The 16,203-nt window shown below is 46.9% G+C and overlaps 3 non-coding genes across 3 annotated transcripts; all 3 read right to left on the bottom strand.

Annotated features, from left to right (window-relative positions):
• Positions 1 to 2,699: 2,699 nt before the first annotated feature.
• Positions 2,700 to 2,773, bottom strand: trnan-auu (transfer RNA asparagine (anticodon AUU)). The gene has a single exon. It is a non-coding gene; the product is annotated as a tRNA-Asn (tRNA).
• A 3,276-nt stretch (positions 2,774 to 6,049) lies between these two features.
• On the bottom strand, positions 6,050 to 6,124 carry trnan-guu (transfer RNA asparagine (anticodon GUU)). The gene has a single exon. It is a non-coding gene; the product is annotated as a tRNA-Asn (tRNA).
• Positions 6,125 to 13,995: 7,871 nt separating this feature from the next.
• On the bottom strand, positions 13,996 to 14,067 carry trnak-cuu (transfer RNA lysine (anticodon CUU)). The gene has a single exon. It is a non-coding gene; the product is annotated as a tRNA-Lys (tRNA).
• Positions 14,068 to 16,203: the final 2,136 nt, after the last annotated feature.

The raw sequence follows: 16,203 nt of genomic DNA, 5'->3' as shown, positions 1-16,203 counted from the left end.
CAGGCAGCATCCGAGGAGCAGGACAATCGATGTTTCGGGCAAAAGCCCTTCATCAGGAAACCCTGGGGTTCGATGTCAGTTTGAATGAGAATGTTGGGCATTTACTGAGTTCAGAGGTTTAGAGCCGGAGAAGATGATAGAGATAGCGAGGGACAAGACTATGGGCAAAGACTGACATTTTATAATGGATCTGCTGCATCACCAGGAACCTGTGTGCATCAGCAGGCATAGCAATCATAGATTAAACGAACTTAGTGTGAGGAAGAGAGAAGAAGCAGCCGTGACCTGGAACGAAAGGAGGTCACTGGACCTGAAATGTTGACTGTACTGTCTGCCCATTGATGCTACCAGACCTACTGAGGTTCTCCAGCAATTTTTGTTTTTGTTTCTGTTTCAGATTTCCAGCATCCACAGTTATTTGTTTCTTATTCAGCAATTTGGATGATCCCAGATTTATGGAGAGTAGAATGTTTCAGGCCTTCAGGTGTGTGACAGAAGAATCAAAATCAAGAGGTGACAAAGGCATAGTGTAATTTTCAGAAGCAGATAAAATGAGGTGGGGCAGGGTCAGAAATTATTCCTGAGATTTGAAGAGGTGGTCCCAATGAAAGTGTGGGCATGCAGCTGGTAGCTCATCTGAGAGGTAAAGCATTTACCAAGCTTTCAAGCGGCTACTTCAGCCTCACACATTTGGCATGAGGATAGATGGAAGTGGTGCTGGAGAGTGGTGTTTGCAGCGTGATTTGGACACAATGGATTTGAACTTCTCATTATTTAATTGTGCAAGAGTTTCAAGTATCTAGAATTGGGTGTTGGGCAGGTGAAGGCAGTGCGAACCTCAGAGAGAAACTTGAGGACAATGATTTTCACATTTTCACTTTACTTGTTTTATTTCCAGCCAAGATGACTCTCTCTGTCTGATGGTTGACAGGCTGGGAGATTATGGGTTGGGCCTTGATCGACTGAATGTTTTTTTAGATTAGATTAGATTACTTACAGTGTGGAAACAGGCCCTTCCGCCCAACAAGTCCACACCAATCCGCCGAAGCGCAACCCACCCATTCCCCTACATTTCCCCCTTTACCTAACACTACGGGCAATTTAGCATGGCCAATTCACCTGGCCTGCACATCTTTGTGACTGTGGGAGGAAACCGGAGGAGACCCACGCAGATACGGGGAGAATGTGCAAACTCCACACAGTCAGTCGCCTGAGTTGGGAATTGAACACGGGTCTCTGGCGCTGTGAGGCAGCAGTGCTAACCACTGTGCCACCATACCGCCCACCGTGTTCGGGAAGGTGTAAAAGGCCGGGGCGGGGTGATGGTGGGGGGGGTGGGGATGCGGTTGGGCGGGGAGTGTCAAAGCTTCAATAGAAATCCAGCAGAACTGAGAACAGACAACACCTAGCTCTGTGGGAACGGGAGACCAACAGAGGACAGATAAATCAGGACCTGGAATCCAAACTGACATCAGACTACCATGTTATCAGTGCTTTGATTTGCATTGCCAACCCTCTACCTTTACCAAAGGTTTGATTTGATTTGAATGTCACGTACCCTCAATATTCAGGATCTAATCCTTGTCATCCTAAAACCACGTCTCTGTACTGACCCTCTGTACACACTTATTTTCTTCAGTCAATTCGTTCACTTTTCTTACAGTGCAGCAAATATTCAGACACAGTCTTTAGTTTCAATTTTTGTGATCTTTTCAATCCAGCTTTGATTGGTAGTACATTTATTCCCCTTGTCCCTTTGTTCTCTGACATTCACTTTTCACATTACTTCATTGCTCACCTGCCTTGATTTGGATTGCCCTTAATGTCCAGGGATGTGCAGGTTAGATAGGTTAGCCATGGGAAATGCAGAGTTATCGGTTCATAGTAATAGAAGCAGGAGTCGGCTATTTGGCGTGTCGAGCCTGCTCCACCATTCATTCAGATGAAGGCTGATCTATCCATCATCTGAGCTCCTCCTACCTGCATTATTCCATCTACCCTTAATTCCCCTCCATGCAATATCCTATCCAACTGTGTCTTGAATATAATTAATGAAGCTGCCTCATCTGCTCCCTTGGGCAGAGAATTCCACAGTGTCACACGAATTACAGCATGGAAAGAGACCCTTCAGTCCAACTCATCCATGTTGACCAGTTATCCTAAACAGTCTAGTCCCATTTGCTCGCACTTGGCCCATATCCCGCTATACCCTTCCTATTCATGAACCCGTCCAGATGCCTTTTAAGTGTCGTAATTATACTAGCCTCCACGACTTCCTCAAGCAGCTAATTCCATGCCCGCAACATGCTCTGCATGAAAGAGTTGTACATTGACTTCAGTGATTCGAAAGGGTAAAATATCTGCACACGGCGAGCCTAGGTGTTTCATCGCAAAAGATGAAATGAACTTTCAGTTAAAAACAAATCAAGAAATTTCAGGAGGAACGGAGAAGGTCAGGCAACATCTATGGAAAGAGAATCAGACACAGCATTTCCGAATTCCGTTTTCTCCGACAGGTGCTGTCAAACCTGCCGAGTTTCTCTTTTTTGGCTCGGGTTCTCAACATCCGCAGTCCTTTACGTTAGACAATAATACAACTCAGCAGCTCTTTTGTGGAGAAGGGTTCCGTTTGGATATCATTTCCCTGACCCCATTAAACCGCACACAGCTGCGAAGCCAAGGTAGAGCAGCGAACTAAACGTCCCTGGGTGGGTTCGAACCACCAACCTTTCGGTTAATAGCTGAACGCGCGGACCAATTGCGCCCCAGAGACAAGCAATGTCGGGGACAGCGCCATCGCTTAGGGGAGGCTATTAGTAAATTCATAATTCAGCCACCCCGCCTAGAATTACAATTGTCGTCTATCACTTTTACTTTTCCTGAATAATGCCTGGGACATTCATTGTGGAGACACCGGGGACAGTCTGATCCCACCCTCTGCAGACACATCCATGTCACGAGGAACTAGCTTTCTTACTCCGGGACCGTCGCCCTTCGAGCCTTTCAGTGTTTTGCCTGTTCCCGAGTTCCCTCATTGGCTCGGAGGCGAGAAGGGGTTTGTATTCCTGATGTGCACGAACGACAATTATTTCAATGTCTCAGATCAGTTCATGTCCCGAGAACATCAGAGTCAATCTCCCGGCCTCTTCAACAAGGGGACGGTGTCTGGACTGTCTCTGCTCAGTCGGACGGTTCATCTTTCATTCTCATCTAAATCCGCTTCCCAAAGACTTTCTAAATGTTCACAAAGCTGGAGACTGGGATTTCTGTTTTGTTTCATGAACATTTTTCCATTTCCTAACTGACAATATTTTGCCAAAATCTCTTCCCAAGTGTACGCCATGCCTAATTTACAGGGATGAAGAATTTCCATTGTGGGGAGACATTCCCAAGGTTGGAAATGTTCGCTTTGGAGCAAAGAAGGTTAACTGGAGATTTCCTGGGGCTGTTGGTAATGATGGGAGAAGAAGCGGTGGGAATGGGCAGATTAATGATCAGAAGAACCAACTGCCACTGACCAGAGTCAGTTACCAGAGGACAGGAATTGAAGTTCTTGAATGAAAAGCAGCACTTGTGTCTAATAAACGCAGAGAATACTGCAGAAAGCCAACAGGTCGTGCATCATCTGTGGAAAGGTAAACAGAGCTGACGTTTTGAGTCTGGTACGTTGTTTGTTCCGAACTCGAGTTTCCTGCATGGCAATCAATGCCCAGACATGAGAAAACGGGACTTTATTGAGGCGGGTTTTGTGAAGTTTGAGCGATAATGCAACCAACAGGAAGTCATTTAAAATCGCCAGAGAAGAAAGCATAGCCAGCAGGTTACCACCCTGGGTGGGGGAGCCCCAAAGGATCTCTACGCCAGCACCTTAAGTATTCGGTCACAACTACACGCCCAAAGTTATGATCTAAAATTTATCATGGAATTGCTCTAACAGGAAAGGTGAGTACTGGACTTGTCCTGTCCACGCCATAGACCCAACGTATCCTGTTCCCCTGGATTTGATCAGGACAGAGGAGGCTGATGGGAGATTCAATTGAATTACACACATTGATGAGGGACAGAGCGGGTGGAAGGATCCATTTCCGTGCGCAGAGAGATGAATAATCAGGGCCGAAAATAAGGAGCCACTTCAAGAAATTTGGTGTTCATTCAGCAAAGCTAATGTTGAACTGTTCACAGAAAATTGTGATGAAAGTCTCTCGAGTTATTTTGATGAGAAGTGTTCATGATGCTAATACAATCGAAAGGATGAAGGAAGATTGGTAAATGTATTTGGTGACAGTTCTGTTGATGCCCTGTGAGCGAAACCTGGATCTGATGGAATAAAAGGGACATTAACAATACCGATCTGAAATTGGATACGTGACAAGAAGCAGAGCCATTATTGACAGTTGGCTTTTGAACTGGAAAAGGTTTCTCGTGAAATTAGCTTGATGCTTGAGGTACGCAAGGTCAAGATAATTTAGGTAAAATACGGAAACGCTATCCTCATTAGCAGACAGTGAAAGGATTACAAGACGCAAATTAAGCATTTTCGACAAGTGGTACAGGGGACTGGGAAGAAAAGTATTATAAACTGTGAACAACAAAGTTCTGGAGCACAACACTTACATCCAAAGACCGAAAACATCCAGGTCCTGATTAATCAGATTGCATTGTGGTGCTTTTCTGCAAAACATCCACTTGCAATATCCGACAAAAGAGTGACAAAACCCATCCCTGTCAGCCCTGGATAGAAAATCCGAAGGGATGAAGGTTTGCTTATTTTCTGAAGATTCACAAAACTAAGACTGGTTTTGGGGACTGTATCCTTTCCACTCCCAGGGGCCGCAGTGGTTGAGGCGTTGAGTTGGGAAAAGTAAAATGTGCCCGTGAGCAGCGTGTGAGGCTATTTCAGCTTCCGCCGTGACTTGACTCCGATGTTCTGAGGGACATTTATTGACGCGAGACAGTGAAAAGATTCTCATTCCCGCAGATCGGGAATTCAAACAGTATGCCGGCTTCAGGACAATGAGAAAGATTAATTGGGGTGTGTGAAGAAGCTGTGAGCTGCATTTCAAACAGGTAGGTGGAGACATTGCGCCCCTGGCCCTGTGCGTATCTAACGCCACCATGCTGCAGAATTCCTGTCCTCTGGTAACTGACTAACACGGACATGCGCAGCATGGGAACATTCACAAGGTCAACAACCAAAGATAACCACCGTGACTGCTTCCCTTCCACAGTCCCAACTTTGTGAAGCAATATCTTTCACTGGCAAAGGAAACACCCTTATCCTCAGGTGCCTGCTTCATTTCGATCACGATTTCATGTCCCTCACTGTTCTAGTCTCATTTGCAGACACTTGTGTCAAAAGAAGCTCTGCGGATATCTGCTTGTTCCACCCGAACAGGCAGTGGGTTGCAGATTCCCACCAGTCCCAATGTGAGTGAAATAGTTTTCCCCCTCCACTGACTTGAATCTTAAAGAAGCCGGGGAGCAAGCTCCCTTTCTTTTCGGCGACATTTCTCATTTTGTAGTCGGCAGGGGTCACACCTGCGTGAGGAAACCGCAATGGGTTTCAAGTCCATCGCATAAACCACTCAGCCCACGAATACAGAACTACACTGACAGCTTCACTTCCCAGGTCTGTCTGCCTGTGGAGCAGAGAAAGAGTGAATTATCGCAGAGTTTGTTTGAATCCATTCACTTCAGTGATTCGAAAGGGTTAAATATCTGGAGACTGCGAGTCTAGGTGTTTCATCGCAAAAGATGAAATGAACTTTCAGTTAAAACCAAATCTAGAAATTTCAGGAGGAACGGAGAAGGTCAGGCAACATCTACGGAAAGAGAATCAGACACAGCATTTCAGAATTCCGTTTTCTCCGACAGGTACTGTCAAACCTGCCGAGTTTCTCGTTTTTTGTCTCGGGTTCTCAGCATCCGCAGTCCCTTACGTTAGACAATAATACAACTCAGAAACCCCTTTGTGGAGGAGGTTTCCGTTTGGATACCATTCGCCTTCAGTTCACACAGCCGCGAAGCCAAGGGAAAGCAGCGAACTAAGCGTCCCCGGGTGGGCTCGACCCACCAACCTTTGCGGTTAACAGCCGAACGCGCTGACCAATTGCGCCACAGAGACAGGCGACGTCTGAGGCTGCGCCATCGCTTAGGGGAGGCTAGTGAAATTCATAATTCAGCCTGCCCCGCCAAGAATTACAATTGTCGTCTATCACTTTTACTTTTCCTTAATAATGCCTGGGACATTTATTGTGGAGACACCGGGGACAGTCTGATCCCACCCTCTGCAGAAAGAGAGGGGAAGAAACAGAACAGACATGAACTGTTGATCTCCGTTGTAACTCATAACGTAAAATCCTTGTAGTGCGATCACTTCCCTTAAGCATGAAAAGAAGACTTTAGTGTCTCGTCAGCTTGTGGCGCAACTGTAGCGCGTCTGACTCCAGATCAATAGGTTGCGTGTTCAAATCGCGTCAGGCTTACTAAAAGTTTGCTTCTTACATTTCAAATCAAGGAATGATTACGTTCACTCCCGATATCTGTTGAGCCAAATGTTCGTTGCGGAAACTTTCGATCACACGTGAGGCTTTGCTGTCAGTTTGATTTGTGAACACTGTGTCAGGGAGGTGGTGTGCCCAGTGTTTCGGTAAATGCTCAGCTCCCCCAATGTGAGAATGAAAACACAGCCGCTTCGTTCAGTTGGTGACAGCGCGGTGTGAATAACGTTATACCGATGTTTTTACAACATAATCTAGAGATTACCAGTTGTGTGTTTCAATCTATCAGGAGGTTCCAGCTCATCCTGTCATAGCAGAGTGACAGCGAGTTCAGATAGAAATGTTTACCACCAACAACAAATCCTTTCCTCTCACTGGACACTGTTAAAATTATCTTTATTCAACAGAAGGAGCGGAAACTACAGTCTGACGGCCCCTCTCCACATTAACGGTGAGCCTGAATTTTATAAACGGTGTCAGTAAAATCCAGTGGCGGACACTGATTTGGTTTAATAGTTTTTTTTTGCCAAGCATAATTCACCGAGAGGATGCTGCTGTGTGAAACAGTGTGGGGAATTACTGCAGGGCCTCCTGCGCATGGAACACACCGAAACTGATGTGTTTCACCTTCACCAGTTTATTCCCATCTCAGAGAAGAGAGGTTTGATGATTCGGATCATAGGAGGCCGACAGAGAGCAGGAGAAGAGCACTCAGACCGTCACAAGCTTGTCACCACAGCTGGGTCATCGTGGCCCGTGTATCAGTATGGGACAGTAATCTGCATCTACTGACTGGAAGCACAGCAAATTGGAGTGCTGGTGGGACTATCACACAGGAGGAAACGGCTTCGACAGATCAACTGGAGTGGCTCCCAATGCGCAACTCCGCTCACCTCTACTGAATAACTGTAAACAACTTACTCAGTGATTCAAATGAATACTCGGTTTTGAATCTGCATTGTGGCATGGACCTTCGAGAATGATGTCAAAACACCTTCATTGCTGTGATGGAGTATCCTGTTGGGCAGAATATATCCGTTGTCAAATTTCCTACGTTCTGTTGGCCCCACTCCGGTTTCACTCAGAATCACAAAATGTGTGACAGCGCAGACTGAGGCCTGCAGCCCACCTTAGCTCTGCTGGTTCAACACAATATGTAAATAAGTGTCTCATTCTGTCGCCTTCTCCCTGTAAATCTGCACATTGTTACATTGAACATGCCCACCGAATTCCCTTTTGTGTCCATTGAATCTGCCTCTTTGTCACTGTCAGACAGCAACTTACTGACCCCACTCCCTGTGCGAAAACGGTCTTCCTAATGTCACTTTTACTTATTTTCCTGATGACTTTCAATCTCTGCCAAATCGTTCTCGATCCTTTCAGGCCTGGGAGCATTTTCACTGCATTATTGCCTCTGTCTAAAACCCTCATGACGTGGAAAACTTCAATGAGGCCAGCTGTCAGCCGTCTGTTCTCCAAAGTGAGTTGCCCCAAACTTTCCAATCTCCCTTCATTGCTGACATTCCTCAGAACGATACCATTCACGTTAACATGTTCAGCGCCGTCTGCAAACACTTCACTTCCCCGCTTCCTGAAGTATCACACTCAGAATTGAGCGTAATACAGGTGGAAGATTCATTCAGACTCGGATTGCGCCGGCGAAAAATCTGCAATACTTGTTTTCACTTTGAACATGCGTTTCCCTTCGCTGTGTTCACTGCAATGGCAGCTTTTGCGCCGTCCCTAATTCAGGCAGTCCGATCTCATTTAACGAAGCGTCTTTTTGAGAAAATTGATCGGGTATTTTTGCTCTGGTCAATTTAAGAAAAGATGGTTCGCCTGGGATTGGAACCCGGGAACTCTCACACGTATGCATTCGCGAGAAGACCCAAAGCTAGAATCATACGCCAGACTAACGAGCCACCAGCCATGGGTGCAGCCACCTCCTGAAGCAGCTGAGACTTGCTCAGTACGAAATACATTGTACATTGCTCCCAGAATTGCAAGCAAGGAAGAGTTTCAAGAACATCTGCTTCTCAATCTGTCTCTGCTCCCAGGACGCTGCTGTTTGTCCCGTCCCCAGGGACCGGACTCTCTCCACTGGTGGATAATTGAACCATTTTATTTCTCCTTGCAAGCTGTCCTGGTGGAAGAAGGAGCCCACACGCTCTTCTGCTCTCTCTCACTAGTTGTTGAGGCAGGATAAGTCAGTTACAGAAATGCGTAGGAAATGGGGAACTTTGAGCTTGTTCCAAAGGTCCTGTTAACGAAGAGACCGAAAGATGCTGTGTTGTCGGGACCGAGAGAAATGGAGACCCTTCCCTCAGGTAAATTGATATGAGTGCATTTTTGTGCAGCCTGCTTGGTGTTCAGAATTTGTCTTGACACAGCAATCCTACAGAGAGTCTTTTATTACACGGGCGTCGGTTTCTTTACCGCAGGAAATGGACAAAAACAGCATGTGTTTCAACTTCACCGGTTCATTGACATCTGAGAGAAGAGGTTTAACACTTGAGATCAGAACACACCGACAGAAAACTGGACAACACGACTCAGAGCTCCACAAGCGTGCCAGAATAACTGTGTAAATTTGACTTGTGTATCGATGTGACACATTGAGCTCAGATACACGAAGTTTTGGGAAGCAGATGACAAGGTAAAGGAGAGAGCAGAGCGCCGTTATAGGGGAAAGCTGCTGAAGACGACATTGAGTAAATAAGTGAAAATGGTTTCCTTTCTGGGTAGTGATCCTAACATGCACCCGCTGTGCCATTCTCCTGCATTGCACGGCAGCTTTCCCGAGTACTCAGTGAAAAGTATTCAGCTTTTCATTTGGCGTGTGTCTTGCACGTTCGAGAATGAAATCAAAAGATCTTCACTGCTGTAGTGTCATGTGCTGTTGTGCAGACATATCGCCGATGTGCAAATATAAACTCAGGGGGTAATGTACACTGGAGACTCTGGAGACAAAGAAGAAACCATGATCTCATTCGACGTGATGGCACTGTTCACTTCAATTGACAAAACCCTAGCCAGAGAAACAATAGCCAACCTACTGGACATACATAACAGAACACAGGAGGACGAAACTATCAACAAGGACGGCATACTTAAACTACTGCACCTGTGCCTCACTACACACTTTACATTCAACAATCAGATATACGAACAAATAAACGGAACACCCATGGGATCACCAATCTCTGGACTCATAGCAGAGGCAGTTATGCAAAGGTTAGAACAAACAGCCCTACCACAAATCCAACCCAAACTCTGGATCAGATATGTCGATGACACCTTTGTAATAATCAAAAACACAGAAATAGAAAAAACACACCGAATCATCAACGCCACACTCACAGGAATCCGATTCACGAGAAAAGAGGAAAAGGATAGCCAACTCCCATTCCTAGACGTGTTAGTAGAGAGAACACCTAACGGAGAATTCACCACAAGGGTACAGAGGAAACCAAAACACACAGACCAAGTCCTAAACTATGAAAGTAACCACCCCAACACACACAAACGAAGCTGCATCAGGACACTATTCAAAAGAGCCACAACACACTGCAGTACACCAGAACTGCGAAAAGAGGAAGAGGAACACCTATACAAGGTATTCGCCAAAAACGGATACCCACGCAATTTCATCACCAGATGCCTAAGAAATAGACCACGGAACGAGGACATGCCACAACCAAAAGGACTAGCCACACTACCATATGTCAGGAGCGTCTCAGAACTGACAGCCAGACTACTGCGACCCTTAGGACTCATAACGGCACACAAACCAACAGCCACGCTCAGACAACAACTTACTAGAACAAAGGACCCAATACCCAGCATGAGCCAAACTAACGTAGTTTACAAAATACCATGCAAGGACTGCACAAAACACTATATAGGACAAACAGGAAGATAGTTAACAATCCGCATCCATGAACATCAGCTAGCCACAAAACGACACGACCAGCTATCCCTAGTAGCCATACACTCAGACAACAAGCAACATGAATTCGACTGGGAAAGCACTACTATCATAGGGCAAGCCAGACAGAGAACAGCCAGAGAATTCCTAGAAGCATGGCATTCATCCACAAACTCCATCAACAGACACATCGACCTGGACCCCATATACAAACCACTACAACGGACAGCTGAAACTGACACCCGGAAGCGGCAAGAACAAACCACTATAAATACCGGAAGAAACATCAAAGAAGCGCTTCACAGGAGGCTCCAGAGCACTGATGATGTCTCCTAGCCAGGCGACGAAACGTTTGCAACAAACACTTCCAGCTCGGCGAACAGAACCACAACTCTGAGCCAGTTGAAACTTGCTCAGCGTGAAATACATTGCTCCAAGAATTGCAAGCAGCAAAGCATTTCCAGAACATCTGCTTGTCATTCTGTCCCCGGGGCGCTGATGTTTGTCTCATCCCCAGGAACTGGACTCTCTGTACTGGCAGATAATTAAACCATTTTGTTTCTACTCGCAAGCTTCTCTGGTGAGGGAAGAGTCCATTCGCTCTTCTGCTGTCTCTCACTTGAGGTGAGAGAAATCACTTGCACTAATGCGTGGGAGTGAGTAACTTTCTTTGAATATGAATTCCTCCAAAGGTCTATTATCGGAGAGATAGAAAGATGCTGCTGGCGAGACAGAGAGAAATGGACACCAAGCACTCTTCCCTCAAGTAAATTCACATTGTTGTACAGCCTGCTTGGTGTTCAGAAATCGTCTTCACGCAGCAATCTTACAGAAAGTCTATTGCAATGGGCATCGCTTTCTTTGCTGCGACTGCGCAGCAGTTAACATCTGAGTCCCAAGTGTCCCAGATGAAGAGACTCCGAGTGAAACCTTCACTCACTGAGAGTCATCCCCATGGCCCTGAGCTGAGGGACTGCAGGCAGTCCAACACGGAAGGGACGGTTAAAAATGAACCAGTTTTGCTCCCTCAGCCTCTCTGTCCCAGAGACAGGCAGTGGGACGGCATAAACACATAGCACCATTCTCGCGCAGACACAAGCCGTTCAGCCCATCGAGTCCACGGCGACTCTCTGCCACTTGCCTCTCTCTGAGGTGATTCACAATCAGTGATATCTGTCCTCATAGGAAGGAACTGTATCTGAGTGGTGATACGGTTTCTGACATACTTATCGTCTTGTCATTCACGTCCGACCCGGCGTGGCGATTAATGCAGGGAATGGATGGAAGTACAAGGCATGCGTTTCAACTTTATTAGCTCATTGGCATTGAGAAGAAGTGGTTTTGCGAATCAGTTCATAGGAAACCGACGAAGAACAGGAGAAGACCACTCAGACCTCCAAAAAGCATGTTACTTGAATCGTGTGAGTTTCCCGAGAGTATCGGTATGATACAGGGTATTCAGACACTCAGGCAGTAGGTGCAAAGGCAAGATATAGAATATAACACAGCCCCAGTTCAAAAGGGAGCCGCTCAAGGAGACATTGCACTACAGCGGAGGATGACTTCAATCCATCGACCTCGGGGCTATGAGCCCAGCACACAACCACTAAGCCACTCTGCTCCTACATGCCGAGAGTTTTCCACAGGTCCCTTCGAGACTGATGTCAAAGATCTCCACTGCTGTCCTATCATATGCTGCTGCATAGACGGATGGAAGCTGTGTAAATATAAACTTTTTCCTAACTTCCCACATTCTGTTGGTCGAATTGTGATTCCATTCTGAATCACAGCATGTGTCACAGCACAGACGGAGGCCATGCGGCCCACCTTCGCTCTGCTGGTTCGACACAGTAAGTAAACGTGGGTCTCTATTCGTATCATTCTCTTTCCTTCTCCATGTAATTCTGCACAGTGTTACTTTAAACATGACCACCGAATTCCCGTTTGCGTCTATTCAATCTGTCTCTTTGTCAGTGTCAGTTAGGGATTTACTGAACGCAACCACTCCCTGTAGGAAAGCGTTCTTCCCAATGTCACTTTTAGTTCTTTTCCTCATGACTTTAAAACTCTGCCGAATTGTTGCCGATCCTTTCAGGCGTGGGAGCATTTTGACTACATCACTTTCTCTGTCTAAACTTTGCATGACTTGGAAAGCTTCAACCAGGCCAGATTTCAAACTTCTCTTCTCCGAGGAGAGCTGTCCCAAATTTCCAATCTTGCTTCAGTGCTGACATTCCTTAAACACGGCACCACTGACGTCAACACAATATTCCATCATTTCACTTCCTTGCCTTCTGCCCAATTTGTACTCCAAGCGGGAAAAATAATGACTGCAGATGTTGGAAACCAGATTCTGGATTAGTGGTGCTGGAAAAGCACAGCAGTTCAGGCAGCATCCGAGGAGCAGTAAAATCGACGTTTCGGGCAAAAGCCCGCACTTTAGCGAAGGTACTTTGTGAGAAAGTTAACCAGGCACTCTTGCACAAGTCAGGAAACGCAGGCTCGTCCGGGATTTCGCACAAGTCTACGTAGTAGAAGACCCAAAGCGAGAATCATACCCCGAGACTAACGAGCCACACCGAGAGCACACAAGCACCCCCGCTCCACCTCTTTAACCAGCTGAGTCTTGCTCAGTGTGAAATACATTTGACATTGCTCTGAGAATTGCAAGCGGGAAAGAGTTTCTGGAACAGCTGCTTCTCATTCTGTCTCCCTACTGTTGTTTGTCCCGGACCCAGAAACCGGGCTCCCTCCACAGGCAGAAAGTTAAACCGTTTTGTTTCGCAACTTTTCTCTGACACCGGAGTGAACCTTGATAAGCACTGCCCTCCTCAACATAGGGTACAGAGAACAACAGAAGACCACTCAGACCTCCACCAGTGTGTCATCTCAATTGTGCACATTGGGCCAGTGTATCAATGTAAAATATTTATGCCAAAGTTTTTTGGGAAAGAAAAGAAAAGGCGAGGTGCTGAACAGTGTGCCGTTATACGGAAAAGCTGCTAAAGACGACATTGAGTGAATAGGAGAGATGGTTTCCCTTCTGGGTGATGCTCCCATCATGCACCCGCAGACATATCGCCGTCCTGCAAGTATAAACTCTGTCTAAGTTGCGCCATTCTGTTTTTTTCGAACTGTGATTTCGCGCAAAAGTACAAAATGTCAACACTCACAATGTTCAAACTTTACAAAGTTCTCAGAGATATATTTAGCGAACACCTGGAAGAAATTGTCCCACAAGTACCTGGGGAATTTCGGTTTGAGGGCTCTTGAACTTTAAGTAGAATGAAGGGCCACAAGAAAAATTAAATTTAAACTGTAAAACACACGGAACCGCGTCTACAAACAGACACTGCCAAGCAGCCCCGACCTGCTCCGCAGAGAGAGTGAAGACTGTTCACTCGTATTGCAGAAGCAATCATCCCAACACATGCAAATAAATCTGCATCAGGATGCGATTTTAACGAGCTACATCACACTGCAGCACCCAGGTCCGATGAAGATCAATAAGTAACTGTAAAGCGAATTTCAGAAGAATGGACAGCTTGTAGGCCAGCTGAAAACTGCTTCCCTGACCGGGAATCGAACCCGGGCCGCGGCGGTAAGAGCGCCAAATCCTAACCACTAGACCACCAGGGAGACATAGAAACGGCCTTGTAGCTCGGCTGAAAATGGCCTTGCTGCCCGGGAATCGAACCCGGGCTGCGGCAGTAAGGAGACTTTCACCGGTACATCCATCAATGTAATTTTTTGTGTCCATTGCTCCCGATGCGAGCTCTATAACATTGGGGAGACTTAGAGTCAAGTCACATCTCCGGGACTCTCCTGCGCGCCTTTATTGGAAAAAAGCACGGAGTGGACCCGGAAGCTGGTGTAGCGCAAGCTAACCTGGATAGGTGTTTCTTCCTATAAATGGGCGCAGGAGAGTAACCCGAGGCACTACAGGGGTAGTCCCTCCCACCCGCCCTCCTCCTCTAAACTTATAATAAGATCCGTTATGGTAAGCAGGTAAGTGCTGCATTTTGCTTGTTCTATTCTTCAGACCGAGTTTTCTTTAAAGGTTACTTTTAGAGGGATGGCAGTGAAGACAGTGCAATGTTCCTCTTGCAACATGTTTGAGGTGAGGGATGCCATGGTCGTCCCTGCTGATTACACTTGCCAGAAGTGCACCCATCTCCAGCTCCTCCCAGACCGCCTTTGGGAACGGGAGCTGGAGTTGGATGAAATTAGAATCATTCGGGAGGCAGAGGGGGTCATAGATCGGAGCTTGAGGGAAGTAGCAACTCCAAAGATTGCAGACAGATGGGTGATAGTGAGGGGTACTTGGAGATAGCAGCCCGTGCAGCGACCCCTTGCAGTCGTTCCCATGAAGAACAAGTGTATCATTTTGGATACTTGTAGGGGGGGACGACTTACCAGGGGTAAGCAGTGGGGTTCAGGCCTCTAGCACGGAGTCTGTTCCCGATGCTCAGAAGGGAAGGTTGGAAAAGAGCAGAGCAATAGTTATTGGGGACTCAATAGTTTGGGGCACAGATATGTGATTTTGTGGGGGCGAGAGAGACTCACGATTGGTATGTTGCCTCCAGGTGCAAGGGTACGTGATGTCTCTGATCGTGTTTTCCGGGTCCTTAAGGAGGTCGGAGAGCAGCCCGAAGTCATGGTCCACATTGGCACCAATGACATAGGTAGGAAGAGGGATGAGGATGTTATGCATACTTTCAGGGAGTTAGGTTGGAAGCGCAGAGTTAGAACAAACAGAGCTGTTGTCTCTGGTTTGTTACCCGTGCCACTTGATCGCGAGTTGAGGAATAGTGAGAGAGAACAGATAAATGCGTGGCTACAGGGATGGTGCAGGAGGGAGGGATTCCGGTATCTGGATAACTGGGGTTCTTTCTGGGGAAGGTGGGACCTCTATAAACAGGATGGTCTACACCTGAACCTGAGGGGCACCAGTATCCTTGGTGGGACGTTTGCTAGTGCTGTTTGCGGGGGGGGTTTCAACTAATTCTGCAGGGGCATGGGAACCTAGACTGTAGCTTTAGGGTGCAGGACCTTGAGTGTAGGGAGGTTAGGAACATGGCGTCAATCTCGAAGGAGGGTGCCTCTAAACAGGAATGTGACTTGAAGTGTATGTACTTCAATGTGAGAAGTATATGAAATAAGATAGGTGAACGTGCAGCGTGGTTGGTACCTGGGATTTGAATGTTGTGGCTATTACGGAGACATGGGTAGAACAGCGACAGGATTGGTTGTTGCAGGTTCCAGTATTTAAATGTTTTAGTAGGGTCAGAGGTGGGGGTCAAAGAAGGGGAGGTGTGGCTTTGCTTGTCCTCCCTACTGATTACACTTGCCGGAAGTGCACCCATCTCCAGCTCCTCCAAGACCGTGTTCGGGAACTGGAGCTGGAGTTCGATGAACTTAGAATCATTCGGGAGGCAGAGTGGTCATAGATCGGAGCTTTAGGGAAGTAGTAACTCCAAAGATTGCAGACAGATGGGTGACAATGAGGGGGACTTGGCGAAAGCAGCCAGTGCAGTGACCCCCTGCGGTCGTTCCCCTCAAGAACAAGTATACCATTTTGGATACTTGTTGGGGGGACCACTTACCAGGGGTAAGCAATGGGGTTCAGGCCTCTGGCACGGAGCCTGATTCCGTTGCTCAGAAGGGAAGGTTGGAGAAGAGCAGAGCAAGAGTTATTGGGGACTCGATAGTTTGGGGCACAGATATGTGGTTTTGTGTGGGCGAGAGAGACTCACGATTGGTATGTTGCCTCCC

Source organism: Hemiscyllium ocellatum (assembly GCF_020745735.1).
Source record: "Hemiscyllium ocellatum isolate sHemOce1 chromosome 27 unlocalized genomic scaffold, sHemOce1.pat.X.cur. SUPER_27_unloc_20, whole genome shotgun sequence".
Lineage (NCBI taxonomy): Eukaryota > Metazoa > Chordata > Chondrichthyes > Orectolobiformes > Hemiscylliidae > Hemiscyllium > Hemiscyllium ocellatum.
The sequence above is the reverse complement of the archived record's forward strand: the minus strand, read 5'-3'. Positions and strand labels throughout refer to the sequence as shown.